This window comes from Magnolia sinica, chromosome 12 (genome assembly GCF_029962835.1).
Source record: "Magnolia sinica isolate HGM2019 chromosome 12, MsV1, whole genome shotgun sequence".
Taxonomy (NCBI): domain Eukaryota; kingdom Viridiplantae; phylum Streptophyta; class Magnoliopsida; order Magnoliales; family Magnoliaceae; genus Magnolia; species Magnolia sinica.
In genome coordinates, this window is record NC_080584.1 from 32240571 (window position 1) to 32257787 (window position 17217).

Here is a 17217-nt window from a genome sequence, read left to right on the forward strand (position 1 = left end):
GTGACAACACCTTGATAAAAGGAATTGCCCAAATGCGTGTTTTTCAACATATGTCATGTATGTTGTTTTATGTATTCTAAGTGTTTGTAGAAATGTCTGAATGATCTATAGTGTAACTTATTACACTATTTGCGGGCGTTGAGAAGTGATTCTCAACACTCCTATTGATGCGTATGATTTCATTCATGTAAGTTACATTCCTTGTTATTTAATTTCAAGTCTTACTTATGCTTACATTTATGTTAAGTTAATATTCTTCAAATGCTTGCGTACCATATGATTTGAGTTGTTGCTCCATTACTGTTCTACATTCAATACGAATATCTATTGTAGTGTAATGTGTGTAAGACTATGCATTAGTCCAGGAAATCGGTAATCTGCCTTAAGGTTGTGGCTGAGATTGCTTTCGCCACAAAGGACGGGATTAGACGAACCCGAGTGGTATTAGAGTTGTCGGCAGTGGTTTGGCTACACGGAGTGTTTGCGCACTCTATGTCGTTCAACTCAACGTACGCTCATACTAGTCGAGTTCGTCAAGTAACCCGATTGTCCGATGTATGTTCACCATATATGGACGCTATTGTTTGAATATAGGGTACCGAACTTACCAGTGAAATCCTATTAACCTTGGTACCTTGATCCGCTAAGACTCATGAGTCGGACATGGTGGTATGGGACACCGTGGTCGAGCTGTCGGCCTACGCTAGGGTGATGAGCCTCCCCGTAGTGACCAGTGAGCAATCAAACTCGTGAGCCGATTATAGTGGTATGGGACACTATATTCGTGCTGTCGGCCTACATTGATTGGTGACGAGCCCTTTGTAGTGACCTCGAGCATTCCTGGATACTGCATTGAGGTGACGAGCCTTGATGTAGTAACGAAGGTATGATAGGCGTGCATTGATTGGTGGCGAGCCCTTTGCTACGACCTGAAACTATATGATCGTATGAGATGCCTAGGATTGACGACCCTAGAATGGATCACTGTTTGGATGGTGATATGAGGAAGGTACTTTAGCTTCCCAATCCGCTGTATGAAAAGGACTAATAACAACTTGGTAATCATGTTTATGCACCGCATTTGCATGTGCTTTGTAGATGTGGCGCACTTTGAGGCGGTGTCATGCGTAACGTAAGATGAAGACGCTGAGGGTGTACGCGTGAGGGTACGCATTATTTTGCATACATCCTTGAATTAACAAGAGTACTTAGGACTTGTTTACTTGTTCTGCTTTATCATTACTGCTTGATTGAACTGATAACATGTTAACCTATGCTTTATTGTTCCACTGAGTTGATCACTCACTCCCACATTCTGGGGCGGTGTTAAACACCCACCAGACTCTGTCTTAGGTTCTGATGTTGCAGATGTTGAGGCGACTTCTGAGGCAGAGCGGGAGATGGATGATGATGAGGCTGCTTTCTCTTATATGCAGTTTTCAGACGGGTTCTAGCGAGCCTTGTTCTGATGCGCGAGATGCTGGGATTTATTTTGGTAATTAAATAATGTAATTCAATACTTGTAAGTTTGATAAAAACACTTACATTACGACCTGGTATGTATATGTACTTCAGGGATTTGCACTTGTACACATATATTTCTATAAGTCTTCCGCTTGCTTTCTTCACTTATCCCTGAATTATATCTGTGCTTGGGCTTAATCTATTCCATGTTTTATGCACTAATACAGACAACATACATCCATCATTAAATATGTTGCATAAGTGATGTTTTGGAACTCGGGAGCTGAGTTATGCTCGACCCCCGAATTTCAGGGCGTTACAATTTGTTATCCCCACTGTCCATCCATTTATAGTCCATGTGGGTCATGGCCATCTCCCTTAGTGGCATTCATTTTTGGGATCCATTTGGATGAGTTTTGGGCCAATTGCCCAGCCCATAGATCCATCTACCCCTGGGACGCCCAGACCCATTGGACCACTGCTGGACTTTTGTTTCAGCAGCATGGTCCACCTGTTTTATGTGTGTAATCTAGTTCCCCCCACCTGGTGGGACCCATAAAGATATATATGGGCCACTAGGGAAGATATACCTAATTTATATTATTTATTGTTAGGCTCTAGTAGACCCAGAAATAGGTGGGCTGGAAATTCAGCAATGGGCCCAAACTGGCTACCCCTAATAGCCTCTCTTGGGGCAGTATGGCCCACCAGATGAAGGATGGATTATGCACATAAGATTGTTATTCTCTGAAATGTCTTTGGGCTTCATTCATGTTTACTTGGAGGCCCACCTCAATTGTATTTTATTTTGGATCTATGTTCATAGTTTTGGTTGGACTTTATAGGCCTATTTATCTTGGAATCTTCTAGTTAGGTCCCTCGACCTTTGGGCCTGTATCTCACTACTTATTATGATGGGTTTGAGGGCCATAATGTGCAAGTAGTTGGGCCCTTGGTTGCCCACCAAATAACCTTGTACTTGGGTCAAGTTGTGAGGCCCAACTCATTTGACCTTTATAGTTGGGCCCAAACCTTGCTTGAGGGCCGACCATATTGCCTATGAGTTGGGCTTTGAGTATAGCCCACTAGGCCATGGATTGGCTTAGGCCCTATGCCTTGCTTCATATTTGAGTAGTAGTAGGCTGCCCTTTTGGAATCCAATTATGGTTAGATGTCCTCCTTAGTGGCCCTAAGGTAGGCTCATGGGGCTGTTATAGGTGGTTGAAGGCCCACCTTGGACCCTTGATAGGACCACTTATTCCTTTAGGCTTATATATGGCCCTTCTTTGCCTTGTGGTCTACCCCAAAGTATTGGACCCCCACTAGAGGTTTGTTCCTTAGATTAATTGTCTAAGTACCTAGACTTGATTCCCTCCTTGGGAAGGAGGAGTATGTTCTAAGTCATCATCGTTGTATGACACACCCTCGTGACCCATATGCATCTGTAACACCCTGAAATTCGGGGGTCAAGCATAGCTCAGCTCCCGAGTTCCAAAACATCACTTATGCAATATATTTAATGATGGATGTATGTTGTCTGTATGAGTGCATAAAACATGGAATAGATTAAGCCAAATGCAAATATAATTTAGGGATAAGTGAAGAACGCAAGTGGAAGACTTAAAGAAATATATGTATACATGTGCACATCCCTGAAATACATATACATACCAGGTCGTATTTACAAGTGTTACTATCAAAATTACAAGTATCAAATTACATCATTTAATCCCAAAAGAAATCCCGGAATCCCACGCATCAGAACAAGGCTCAGTAGAACCCGTCTGAAAACTGTATGAAAGAAAATGCAGCCTCATCATCATCGAACTCCAGCTCAGCCTCAGAAGTCGCATCAACATCTACAACTAAGACAGAGTTTGGTGGGTGTTTCAACACCGTCCCAGAATGTGGGAGTGAGTGATCAACTCAGTAGAACAATAAAGCAAAGGTTAACATGTTATCAATTCAATCAAGCAGTAATGATAAAGCAGAACAATCAAACATGTCCTAAATACTCTTGTTAATGCAAGGATGCATGTAGAATGATGCGTGCCCTCACGCGTACACCCTCAGCATCTTCATCTTACGTTACGCATGACATCGCCTCAAAGTGCGCCACGTCTACAAAGCACATGCAAATGCGGTGCATGAACATGATTACCAAGTTGTTATTAGTCCTTTTCATACAACAAGATTGAAAAGCTAAGATACCTTCCTCATATCACCATCCGAACAGTGATCCATTCTAGGGTCGCTAGTCCTAGATCATCTCATACGATCATATGGTTTCAGGTCGTTGCAAAGGGCTCGTCACCAATCAATGCACGCCTATCATACCTTCGTTAATATAATAAGGCTCATCACCTCAATGCGATATCCAGGCATGCTTGGGGTCACTACAAAGGGCTCGTCACCAATCAATGTAGGCCGACAGTACGAATATAGTGTCCCATACCACCATAATCGGCTCACGAGTTTGGTTGCTCACTAGTAACTACGGGGAGGCTCGTCACCCCAGCGTAGGCCGACAGCTCGACCACGGTGTCCCATACCACCATGTCCGGCTCATAAGTCTTAGCGGATCAAGGTACAACGGTTAACAGGATTTGTAATGGTAAGTTTGGTACCGTAGATTCAAGCAATAGCGTCCATACATGGCGAACTTACATCGGACAATCGGGTTACTTGACGAACTCGACTAGCACGAGCGCACGTTGGGTTGAATGACATAAAGTGCGCAAACACTCCGTGTGGCCAAACCACTGCCGACAACTCTAATACGACTCGGGTTTGTCAAAACATGTCCTTTGTGGCGAAAGCAGCCTCAGCCACAATCTCAAGGCCGATTACCAATTTCCTAGACTATTCAGAGTCCCAAACACATTCCACTATAAGAGATGTTCATATCGACAATTTAGAATAGTAATGGAATAACAACTCAAATCATGTGATAGGTAAGCATTTGAAGAATATCAACTGAACATGGATTTTCACATAAGTAATGCTTGAAATTAAACAACAAGGAATGTAACTTGCATGAAGGAAATCATACACGCTAATAGGAGAGTTGAGAATCGCTTCTCAATGCCCGTACTAGGTTGATATATTACACTTTAGATCATTCAGACATTTCTACAAACACTTAGAATACATAATACAACATACATGACGTATGTTGAAATACACGCATTTGGACAATTCCTTTTGCCAAGGAGTTGACACACATACATCTAGCACAAATGCACGACAGATAATCATGGCAATCACATGTTCATATTTTATACGTATACGGTACTTATACATACACATAGAATACACAAATCTCAATATAACACATGCATATCAGGAACACAAAATAAACATAACATTTGGCATGTGAAATCTCATCCATAACAAGAATAAACCATTAGCTGACATTGAAAGCCTTGAAAATCATAACCTATACGATTAAAAGTCCGCACCTTAAACCAGAAATAGAACACCGAACTGATTCAGACGATATGTCTTCGTCAACGGCGACAGAACAACCTAAGGCAAGAATAGAAATGAGCTACAACAACACATAGCCTCATATAAGCTCTAAAACAGATTAGGGTTAGGTTAACTTACCCAAGAATGAACTCAGAATCGCCGGAATAACGATTCCAAAGTGACAATTTAAGGATGAAAAAGAACAGGAAAGAATCTAAGATGATTCACCAACTTTCTCTCTCACTTTCTCTCTCTTTTCCTCTCTCTTTCTTAGCTAGGGTTAGGAAATTCGTATGGAAAAGAGAGCTAGGGTTTAAAGGTCTATATATAGGCCTAACATTGATGAAAATAACCCCAGGGCCAAGGTATACTTAGGTTATAACCAAAATAGGCCTCTCTCGATCCAACGGAACACTTCTGGTGGGCCTTTTTTCACGAGAGGTCGGACGTAAGCTCACTGACCATGGATCTAGGTCAGACTGAGGTTTCGTACCAATCGGATCTTCAGATCAGCCATGGCGGACCACACTCAATTCAACGGTCACCGAAACTCGATCAGGTCCACAAGCACAATGACATGCCTGGGCCATCTTTCCTGATCAGAGGGTAAAATTGGGTCATAATCCAAGGGTCATATTGCTTAAAATCATCGTGTAAGCGACATGACTCAGATTTCACAAAATCACCAATTAATTTCCACTGTTCTCACACTCTTCACTCTGGACTCAATCAAATGATCCAGAACATCATCTGGACTTAATTTTCGAGGTGATGGCCAAGTCCAACATGGTGACCAATACAACCTAAGATCATCGCTATCGGATTTACGACGCGCGGTCCAGGTCTGATCCAGAACTTTCAAAAATTCCCAAGAGCAACTGGATTTCGCGATGAATCCCAGATTTCAGAGTAACCTAGCGCTAATGATACTACAAGTTTTGAGTCATGCAGATCAAATTTAAAGTGATTAATGTAAATTTCACATGCAATCGAGTTTAGTACTAAGTAACCCACAAATAACTTCTAAGAAAAATAGAGGTAGTACTCGGGTCTTGGCACAAAATTTTCCGGGTCATTACAATCTACCCCCCTTAAAGAAAATTTCATCCTCAAAATTCGCACCTTCTCATATTCCTTAAGGATCTGAGGGTAGCTCTTTCTGACCTCTGCTTCAGACTCCCAAGTAACCTCTTCCTCACTATGATGTGTCCATAAAACTTTCACAAGAGGGATGATCTTGCTACGCAATACCTGCTCCTTCCTGTCTAAAATATGCGTCGGTTACAGTACATATGTGACATCCTCGCTCAACCGCACCTACTCTCAACTGATTATATGCGAAGGATCAAGAACGTACTTCTTCAGCATAGAAACATGAAATACATTATGCACGCCTGCAAGAGGTGTGGACAAAGCAAGGTGGTATGCTACCGCTCCCACTTGATCCAGAACTTGAAATGGACCAATAAATCTCGGCGTAAGCTTTCCCTTTTTATCGAACCACAGAACTCCCTTCATAGGAGAGACCTTAAGAAATACATGGTCTCTAACCTCAAACTCAAGCGGTCGCCGCCTCGTATCAGCGTAACTCTTCTGCCTACTCTGAGCTGTCAGAAGTTGACGTCGAATAATGTCAACTTTCTCTGAAGTCGCCTGCACCAAATCTGGGCCAATCAAACTACGCTCGCCAACTTCTGCCCAGCTATGCAGTGCTCTGCACGGGCGACCATACAACGCCTCATAGGGAGCCATGCCAATACTCGCCTGGAAACTATTATTATATGCGAACTCTGCATACTGAAGACGATTATTCCAACTGTCCTTGAAATCCAAAACACAAGCTTGTAACATGTCTTCCAGGATCTGATTCACGCGTTCCATCTGCCCATCTGTCTGCGGATGAAACGCGGTGCTGAACTTCAATTTCACACCCATCGCTTCCTGGATACAAGTCCAGAAGATAGATGTAAAATGAGTGTCTCTATTAGATACAATCTCCAAGGGAACTCCATGCAGACGTACAATCTCCTTGATATACAATCTAGCCAACTCGTCTGTAGAGTTTGTGATTCTGATCGGTAAGAAATGAGCCGACTTCGTCAATCAGTCGACTATCACCCAAATAGAGTCATGTCCCTTCCTCATTCTTGACAACCCAGAAATAAAGTCCATAGAGATGAAGTCCCACTTCCATTTTGCTATGGGCATAGGCTAAAGCAACCCAGGAGGTCGGCGATGCTCTGCCTTGACCTGCTGGCATGTGAGACAACGAGATACAAACTCAGCAATGTGGACCTTCATGTTGTCCCACCAATATGATCTCTTATATCCTGATACATCTTCGTGCTAATGGGATGCATCGCAAGCTTAGAACTATGGGCTAACTCGAGAACCTCCCGTCTCAAGTCAGGAATGTCAGGGACACATAACTGACCACGAAGTCGTAGGCCCCCATCAGAACTAACACTCCACTCGGAGTTCTCATCTGTACTAAACCGCTTTCTCATCTTCGCCAAAAACTCATCATCTACTTGAGCTACAACGATCTTCTCATCGATGAGGGGTTGTACACGAAGGTGCGCGATAGCCTCATACAGCTCTTACACCGTAAGCTTCTGCTCAAAATCTCGCACAAACTCTAACATGTCCCATTCTGCTATCATTAGCAGAGCCGCAAACTCTATAGCCTTCTTACGACTTAACACATCTGCCACAAGGTTCGCCTTGCCCGGATGGTAAGAAACATCGAACTTAAAGTCTTTCAATGTTTCCATCCATCGGCACTGCCTCAATTCAAGTCACGCTGTGTGAAAATATACTTAAGGCTCTTGTGGTCGCAAAAGAGCTCGAACTCCTCTCTATAGAGGCAATGTCTCCAGAGCTTTAATGCGAAAATGACAGCTGCTAACTCCAGGTCGTGCGTAGGGTAATTCTCTTCATGTTTCCTCAACTGTCTCGAAGTAAAAGCAATCACCCTGTCCTTCTGCATAAGGACACAGCCCAGGCCAATGTGAGAGGCGTCAGTACATATAATATACTTAACCCCTTGCTCTGGTAATACTAGCACAAGGGCGGACGTTAACTTGTCCTTCAGCTCTTGAAAAGCTAACTCCGCCATCTCATTCCAAGTAAACTTTAAATCTTTACGTGTCAACTGAGACAATGGTCTGGCAATCTTCGAGAAGTCTTGTATGAAGCGTCGATAATAGCCTGCTAGACCCAGAAAGCTTCTCACCTCAATAACTGAACCAGGCTACTTCCAATCCTAAACTGTAGCTACCTTAGCAAGATCAATAGCTATCCCTTCCTTGGACACCACATATTCCAGGAACTTGACTTCCTCTTTCCAGAAATCACACTTCTTGAACTACGCAAAGAGCTGATTCTTTCTGAGAGTATCCAAAACCGCTCTTAAGTGCTCCTCGTGCTCTTCCTGACTCGCAGAGTATATCAAGATGTCATCGATAAAGACAATGGTGAATCGAAATAAGAATGACCGAAACACTCTATTCATCAGATCCATGAACATGGCCGGTGAGTTCGTAAGACCGAATGACATCATAAGAAACGCATAGTGACCGAAGCTAGTCCTGAAAGCGGTCTTCTGCATGTCCTCATTCTTGACGTGCAACTGGTGATACCCTGACTGTAAATCAACCTTCGAAAAGTACCATGCCCCTTTCAACTGATCAAACAGATCATCAATCCTGGGTAAATGATACTTATTCTTTGCAGTTACTTGATTCAACCTGCGATAATCAATACATAATCGCAAGGAACTATCTTTCTTCTTCACAAACAAAATAGGTGCTCCCCAAGGAGACACACTGGGCCGAATAAAGCCCAAATCCAACAAACCATCTATCTGCTTCCTCAATTCCTCCATTTCACTCAGAGGCATACGATAGGTGGGCAAAGAAATAGGCACCACACTAGGCATGAGATTGATAGTAAAGTCAATCTCACGCTGTGGAGGTAATCCAGGAATCGACTCAAACACATCTTCAAACTCCCGAACCACAGGCGTGCTTTCAAATGCCAATCCATCCATACTCTCCAACAAAGAAGTATAATAATCAAAACGAAAAGGGTAACTGACCTTAACTGGGAAAGTAACTGTCTCGCCCTCAGGTCTATGGAATGTCACTGAACTTGCTTCACAATCAATCTCTGCTCGCATCCTCGTGAGTCTGCTCGCATCCTCGTGAGCCAATCCATACCCATAATAACATTGTAATGGAAAATATGTGCGACAAAGAAGTCAACACGAATCGATCCACTTCTTTGATCAACCCAACAATCCATACAATGCTTGTTTATAGCAGAGGAAATCCCCGTAGCGGTAGTGAGCGTCACTCTCTTTATAGAAATAGTGCTCAAACTCAAATGCTTAACTGCTGTGTATGATATAAGAGAAGTAGTGGACCCTGTATCCACCAACATAGAAACGAGACTACCTTCAATGTGCGCTGTAACCTCGAAGGATCTCGGCAACACATCAGACATAGGTGCTTCGGCTGTGAGCGCATGAACTCGAGCCTGCTGCTGACGATTCGACGGAGGAACCATGGGCCGCTGAGGTGGCCTGAAGCTAGGTACAACAGGTCTAAAGGATGGATGAGCTGACGTTGAACGAAGAGGTGGAGGTGAAATAATCGAAGACATCGGACGGCTGATCCTCTGTAGTGGAGTAAAACCACTGGCCCACATACGCGAAAAGAAAAAAATGATCTAAATGCCCCATCTTCCCATAATATGAACAGCGAAGATCAGCTCGCATCTGCTGAGCGGGCGGCGCTGAATGCCTAGGAGGAGAATCTACCCGCGGCCTCTTGCCGAGAAAACGTGCAGGTCTGGGAACCAAAGGTGCACGCATACGGGACGACCCGTCCCCGTCCTGCTCTGCTCGCAAGGACATGCTCACCAACTCTGCATAGGAAGAAATGCTAGCACAGCATATCTTCGATCGGATATCAGGCCTTAATCCCTCAGAAAAGTACCGCATCCTCATCGGCTGATCGCCCAGAATTAAAGGAACATACCGACCTAGCTCAGTGAACCTGTTCTCATACTCCGTCATCGACAGCCCTCCCTGGTGGAGGCGAAGGAACTCACTCTCCTTCTCATGTCGGTACGTAACTGGGAAGTACTTCTCGTGGAAGCGTGCCTCAAATGCCTGCCACGACCACTCATATCCTTCCTCGACAGTGCGAAGAACACTGTCCCACCATAGACTGGCCTCCTTCTCAAACATGAAGGAGGCAAGCGCAACCTCCTCAACCTCTAAACAGTGCAGCGGTCTCAGCATCTTAGAGAGGCGATCAATCCAATACTCGGCCTCCTCGGGTCTATGAGAACCCGCAAATGTGGGAGGTCGTAAGTGCTGGAATTGCTCAAAAGTGCCGCTCACACTAACGCTCCCAGATGGGAGCATAGGTGAAGCAGGTGGAGTTACCCCCACTGACTGAGCAAAGATGCCAGCCATGGAAGATAGGAACTACTGCTACTGCTAAATCTGCTGCTGCTGCATCAACAGCATCATCTGATCAAACCTATCAAAAGGTGGAGCAGACGAAGATGCACGACTCGGCTCAGTAACCAATGGCATGACTGGAGGAGCCATAGGTGTCGGCCCAACACCAGCATGAGACGGGCCTGACTGTGGATTCGTCTGGCTATCGCTCAGGGGAGGAACCCCAGCAAGCGACTCAGCTAAGGAGAGACGGGCCGAAGTCTTCGAACCCTTAGGAGGCATACCCTACATTCAACAGAGGATGCAACCTGTAAGATTCTACATCCACATAAGCCATCCACACAGCATTCACAGCACAACTTCAAAGATAAACAACATGCATTCCATTTAACAAAATTTATCACAATACAAGTAGTGCAGGATTACATGAATCATGACAGGAAAGCATGTAAACTACAACATCTAAAACTTCAAACCACAACAAATAACTACAAACAACTCCAACTACTAAAGCCAACAACGGCTACACACAAGAACAAACAACCAAACAAAGTAAAGGACGACTACAACGACAACTACGCGTCAGAATCAGGAGATGGAAGCGGGGCACCCTTATCCTGCAAGCAACACAGGATAGACTTCAAAGTTCGAGTCACCTTCTTGAACTTATGCTTCACAAGGCCTTGAAGATCAATGATATCCTGGCATAGAATAGCCTGCCTTTCCTCAAGCCATGTGAGACGGGCATCCCTAGCAGCTTAATCTGCGCCCTGCTCTGGTGCCACAGGAGGAGAGCTCTCACTCGTATCCTGTGCCTCTACCTCTTCCTCGTCCTGCTCTGTTTCTTCCTCAATCTCAGCTCCACCTTCAGCATAACTCTCATCATCATCGCTCTCTGCCTCATCCTCACTCTCTGAGGCCTGTCGACGAGGACCAATCTCCATCTGCTTAAGGGTCATCAGATTAATGTGACGAACAGGCATCGGCTTCTCTGCTCCAAGCCGATAGCCAAACTCATATGCAAGCTTACAGATAAGTTGGCTAAATGGAAGCGATTCGGTCCTCCTAGTCGAACGAGCGGTGAGAATAATCTGGAGCAAGATGTACATCGGCACACATAACTTCGCTCCTTGCCCCACCTGATACAGAAAATCTACCATCAGGCGCGTACACTCACTGTGGTTGCTCCACCTTGGATATACATTGAATGTACACATGTGGTGAAGCAAGCGGAAGTCATCCGTCATGTTAGTAGCTAGAAGACTTCTATTAGGCTGCCATTCGACCAGACAACCACACAAGAGCCGGGTGCGACAATCTCTCTCGCGCATACTATTCAAATTCTTCTCACTGGCATGCACCTCACCAAGTTGCACATTCAGGAGTCAGGATATCAAAGCGACGTTGACCATGGCCTCCCGACCGCTACCATAAGGAATCTTGAATTGTAGAGGCTCAAGCGATGGATCACAAATATTGGCATAAAAAGCTCGAACAGTACTTGCATTCGCGGGATACTCGCCCTCAAATAAGGGACACAAACCAGTCTCTTCCAGGCGCTCTAACAACAGAAATTCGCCATACAGTCACGGACCAACATGAGCCTCAAAAAGGACCCTATGGCCTTCATAGACTCCATGAGATAACTCCGCCAACAAGGTTCTTCCAATGGGAGCTCGAAGATCAAGGTCCCGCTTGGTCTGAAATTCACGGGTGACGGTCGTGCTCGCGGTGGCACCTCTCAGCCTCCATGCACAGGTTGGGCGGCTAGGCCCGGCTTCATCAACGGGCACTCTCTTCTTCCCCATCAAAGAAAGAAAAGTGAAGATGAAAAATATGGTCGTGATAAACTCAAAGAGGGCCATGAGAAATGATAGAACGAGAGAAATAAGAAGAATGGTGAAGCTTCCACATACTTGAGATCCCAAAAGAGGATTTGAGAGCCCAAATGAGAAGAAAAGGAGATGTAAACAGCAATGGGGGTGAGGTTTTGAGATGGGTTGGTTGGGTGTGCACGAAAATGGAAGAAGAAGAAGATTTGGAAGAGATTTGGTGGAGTTTTGAAGGGAACTTGGAGAAAAGGAGAGCTAGGGAGGGTGGATTGTGAAGGAAATAGGGCTTAGGGAAGGTTTTAATCAGCAAACCGTGGAGGGGTGGGCCACACTAGGCCCTAAACTCATCGGCCAGAGCCGGCCCGCCCGGCCAGGCCCGCTGATCGGCGAGGGCTCGCAGAACCGGCGAGGACATCGCCAGTCTCTGGATCGTCCGACGATGGCTAGCCATTTGGGTGAGGTCCTCCTAGCCCCTTATGCTCTAAATGAGGCGGGTCCCCCCTGGGCCCCCCTGGAATTGCCCCGATCTGCCCCTTTGCTTGGTTCGACGCCTATCGGGCCATTCGGGTAGAAATCTGATACAAACAGAGATTTGTTGACAATTGAAGGGTTGAGATGGGAAGATAAACCATCTAGACTCATTAAGAGATGGTTTAGAGGAGATTTCGGGTCACTGTGTGTGATCAGGAGAGAGCACAGACTCGATCTCGGCGATCATTTTCAGTAAACTTTCGCCGATAGATGCAACGGAACACAAACACACAATCTACGATAATCTCGCACCCAAAAACACTAAAGTGGCAACAGCGTGCGGTGTGTGACTATAACCCAGGTCTAGTTTAATCCAATTCATACTCTGATACCAACTTATAACGCCCTGAAATTCGGGGGTCGAGCATAGCTTAGCTCCCGAGTTCCAAAACATCACTTATGCAACATATTTAATGATGGATGTATGTTGTCTGTATGAGTGCATAAAACATAGAATAGATTAAGCCAAACTGTAAATATAATTCAGGGATAAGTGAAGAATGCAAGCGGAAGACTTAAAGAAATATATGTGTACATGTGCACATCCCTTAAATACATATACATACCAGGTCGTATTTACAAGTGTTACTATCAAAATTACAAGTATCAAATTACATCATTTAATCCTAAAAGAAATCCCGAAATCCCATGCATCAGAACAAGGCTCAGTAGAACCCGTCTGAAAACTGCATGAAAGAAAATGCAGCCTCATCATCATCAAACTCCGGCTCAGCCTCAGAAGTCGCATCAACATCTACAACTAAGACAGAGTCTGGTGGGTGTTTAAACACCGTCCCAGAACGTGGGAGTGAGTGATCAACTCAGTGGAACAATAAAGCAAAGGTTAACATGTTATCAATTCAATCAAGCAGTAATGATAAAGCAGAACAGTCAAACATGTCCTAAATACTCTTGTTAATGCAAGGATGCATGTAGAATGATGCGTGCCCTCACGCATACACCCTCAGCGTCTTCATCTTACGTTACGCATGACATCTCCTCAAAGTGCGCCACGTCTACAAAGCACATGCAAATGTGGTGCATGAACATGATTACCAAGTTGTTATTAGTCCTTTTTATACAGCAGGATTGGGAAGCTAAGATACTTTCCTCATATCACCATCCAAATAGTGATCCATTCTAAGGTCATCAGTCCTAGATCATCTCATACGATCATATGGTTTCAGGTCGTTGCAAAGGGCTCGTCACCAATCAATGCACGCCTATCATACCTTCGTTACTACAATAAGGCTCGTCACCTCAATGCGGTATCAAGGCATACTCGAGGTCACTACAAAGGGCTCGTCACCAATCAATGTAGGCTGACAGCACGAATATAGTGTCCCATACCACCATAATCGGCTCATGAGTTTGGTTACTCACTGGTCACTACGGGGAGGCTCGTCACCCCATCATAGGCCGACTGCTCCACCACGGTATCCCATACCACCATGTCCAGCTCATGAGTCTTAGTGGATCAAGGTACAACGGTTAACAGGATTTGCAATGGTAAGTTTGGTACCTTAGATTCAAGCAATAGCATCCATACATGGTGAACTTACATCGAACAATCGGGTTACTTGACGAACTCGACTAGCATAAGCGCACATTGGGTTGAACGACATAGAGTGCGCAAACACTCCATGTGGCCAAACCACTGCCAACAACTCTAATACGACTCGGGTTTGTCAAAACACGTCCTTTGTGGCGAAAGCAACCTCAGTCACAATCTCAAGGCCGGTTACCGATTTCCTGGACTATTTAGAGTCCCAAACACATTCCACTACAACAGATGTTCATATCGACAATTTAGAATAGTAATGGAATAACAACTCAAATCATGTGATAGGTAAGCATTTGAAGAATATCAATTGAACATGGATTTTCACATAAGTAATGCCTGAAATTAAACAACAAGGAATGTAACTTGCATGAAAGAAATCATACACGCTAATAGGAGAGTTGAGAATCACTTCTCAACGCCCATACTAGGTTGATATATTACACTTTAGATCATTCAGACATTTCTACAAACACTTAGAATACATAATACAACATACATGACGTATGTTGAAGTACACACATTTGGACAATTCCTTTTGCCAAGGAGTTGACACACATACATCTAGCACAAATGCACGACAGATAATCATGGCAATCACATGTTCATATTTTATACGTATATGGTACTTTATACATACACATAGAATACACAAATCTCAATATAACACATGCATATCAGGAATGCAAAATAAACATAACATTTGGCATGTGAAATCTCATCCATAACAAGAATAAACCATTAGCTGGCATTAAAAGCCTTGAAAACCATAACCTATACGATTAAAGTCTGCACCTTAAACCAGAAAAGAACACCGAACTGATTTCAGACACTATGTCTTCGTCAACGACAACAGAACAACCTAAGGCAAGAATAGAAATGAGCTACAACAACAAATAGCCTCATCTAAGCTCTAAAACAGATTAGGGTTAGGTTAACTTACCCAAGAATGAACTCAGAATCGCCGAAATAACGATTACAAAGTGAAGGTTTAAGGATGTAGAGCAACAGGAAAGAATCTAAGATGATTCACCAACTTTCTCTCTCACTTTCTCTCTCTTTTCCTCTCTCTTTCTTAGTTAGGGTTAGGAAATTCGTATGGAAAAGAGAGCTAGGGTTTTAAGGTCTATATATAGGCCTAACATTAATGAAAATAACCCCAGGGCCAAGGTATACTTAGGTTATAACCAAAATAGATCTCTCTCGATCTAACGGAGCACTTCTAGTGGGCCTTTTTTCACGAGAGGTCAGACTTAAGCTCACTGACCATGGATCTAGGTCAGACCGAGGTTTCGTACTGACCGGATCTTCAGATCAGCCGTGCCGGACCACACTCAATTCAACGATCACCGAATCTCGATCAGGTCCACAAGCATAAGGACATGCCTGGGACATCTTTCCTGATCAGAGGGTGAAATTGGGTCATAATCTAATGGTCAGATTACTTAAAATCATCGTGCAAGCGACACGACTCAGATTTCACAAAATCACCAATTAATTTCCACCGTTCTCACACTCTTCACTCCGGACTCAATCAAATCGACCCAGAACATCATTTGGACTTGATTTTCGAGGTGATGGCTAAGTCCAACATGGTGACCAATACAACCTAAGATCATCGCTATCGGACTTACGACGCGTGGTCCGGTCCGATCCAGAATTTTTAAAAATTCCCAAGAGCAACTGGATTTAGCGATGAATCCCAGATTTCAGAGTAACTTAGCGTTAATGATACTAAAGGTTTTGAGTCATGCAGATCAAATTTAAAGCGATTGATGCAAATTTCACAAGCAATCGAGTTTAGCACTAAGTAACCCACAAATAATTCTAAGGAAAATAGAGGTAGTACTTAGGTCTTGGCATAAAATTTTTCGGGTCATTACAGCATCATTAAGTGATTGGATTGCATTTGTGTCTGGGCATTGGGTTGATATGATAGAGGGATAGAGTTTCCCTCTTATGCACATTGAGTGCTTAAGCTAGTGCATGATTGGTATGCGTGACTCATGCATCTGACATCGCATCTCATGGACATTATCCTCCTTGCTTCATCAGGGCCTTGTCTCCACTGGTATATTCATGGATGGTTGTATGTGGACACCGAAAATATATTATTTGAGCATTTGGGGTGCATAAGATATCCCTAGTTGAAAGCCCCTAAACCTTCAAAGTGCCTAGACGATGCCTCAATGCCGTGACCGAGTGGAAATCATGATTGCCCGAGTGCCTTACACCGTTAGGCCACGTCTCCCACTGTTGTGTAGTTAGTTGAGATGGGATGTGGCCTTATCTGCCTGAGTGAGAGGGTATGGCTAGGCTGAGTCTGACCAGCTACTAAATGGGTCTGTTACTGTCAAGCCTTGCTGATGATTGGCTGTCCATAAGCTGGTAGTGTGGTCTCTTACGCTCATTGACTGTGCGGTCTTGACAGCGGTAGTCATCCTGTAGTGTATTAGACCCCGATGATATTCTTTGTAATGGAACTGTATTGGATATGTGGCCTGGTTATAAGCATTGACATCACTTCGCATTGCATTGGTGTTGGCTGTATAAGCCTTGTTGCATTGCATAGCCTTGGTATGGCTTCCTTCATTCATGGCTTAACCTTGGCAAGACTAGTGCTATTGGCATTAATCATGTTTACTTCCTGTATCTCCTATTATTCTTCTATGTACTATTGTCACACACTTTCACCACCCTCTAAGCTTTTTATATGCTTATGCACGATTGACCCGTGCAGGAGATCTTAGCTTGGCATCGTAGCGGCAGAGCTTGGATAGGAGTTGAGTCAAGGACTAGTGTTGCAGATCTTCTTTCCTTCTTCTTTTATCATCAGATATATTTCCTTTCAGCCTTGTACTTGAAAAGTTCAAATTCATAGTGGA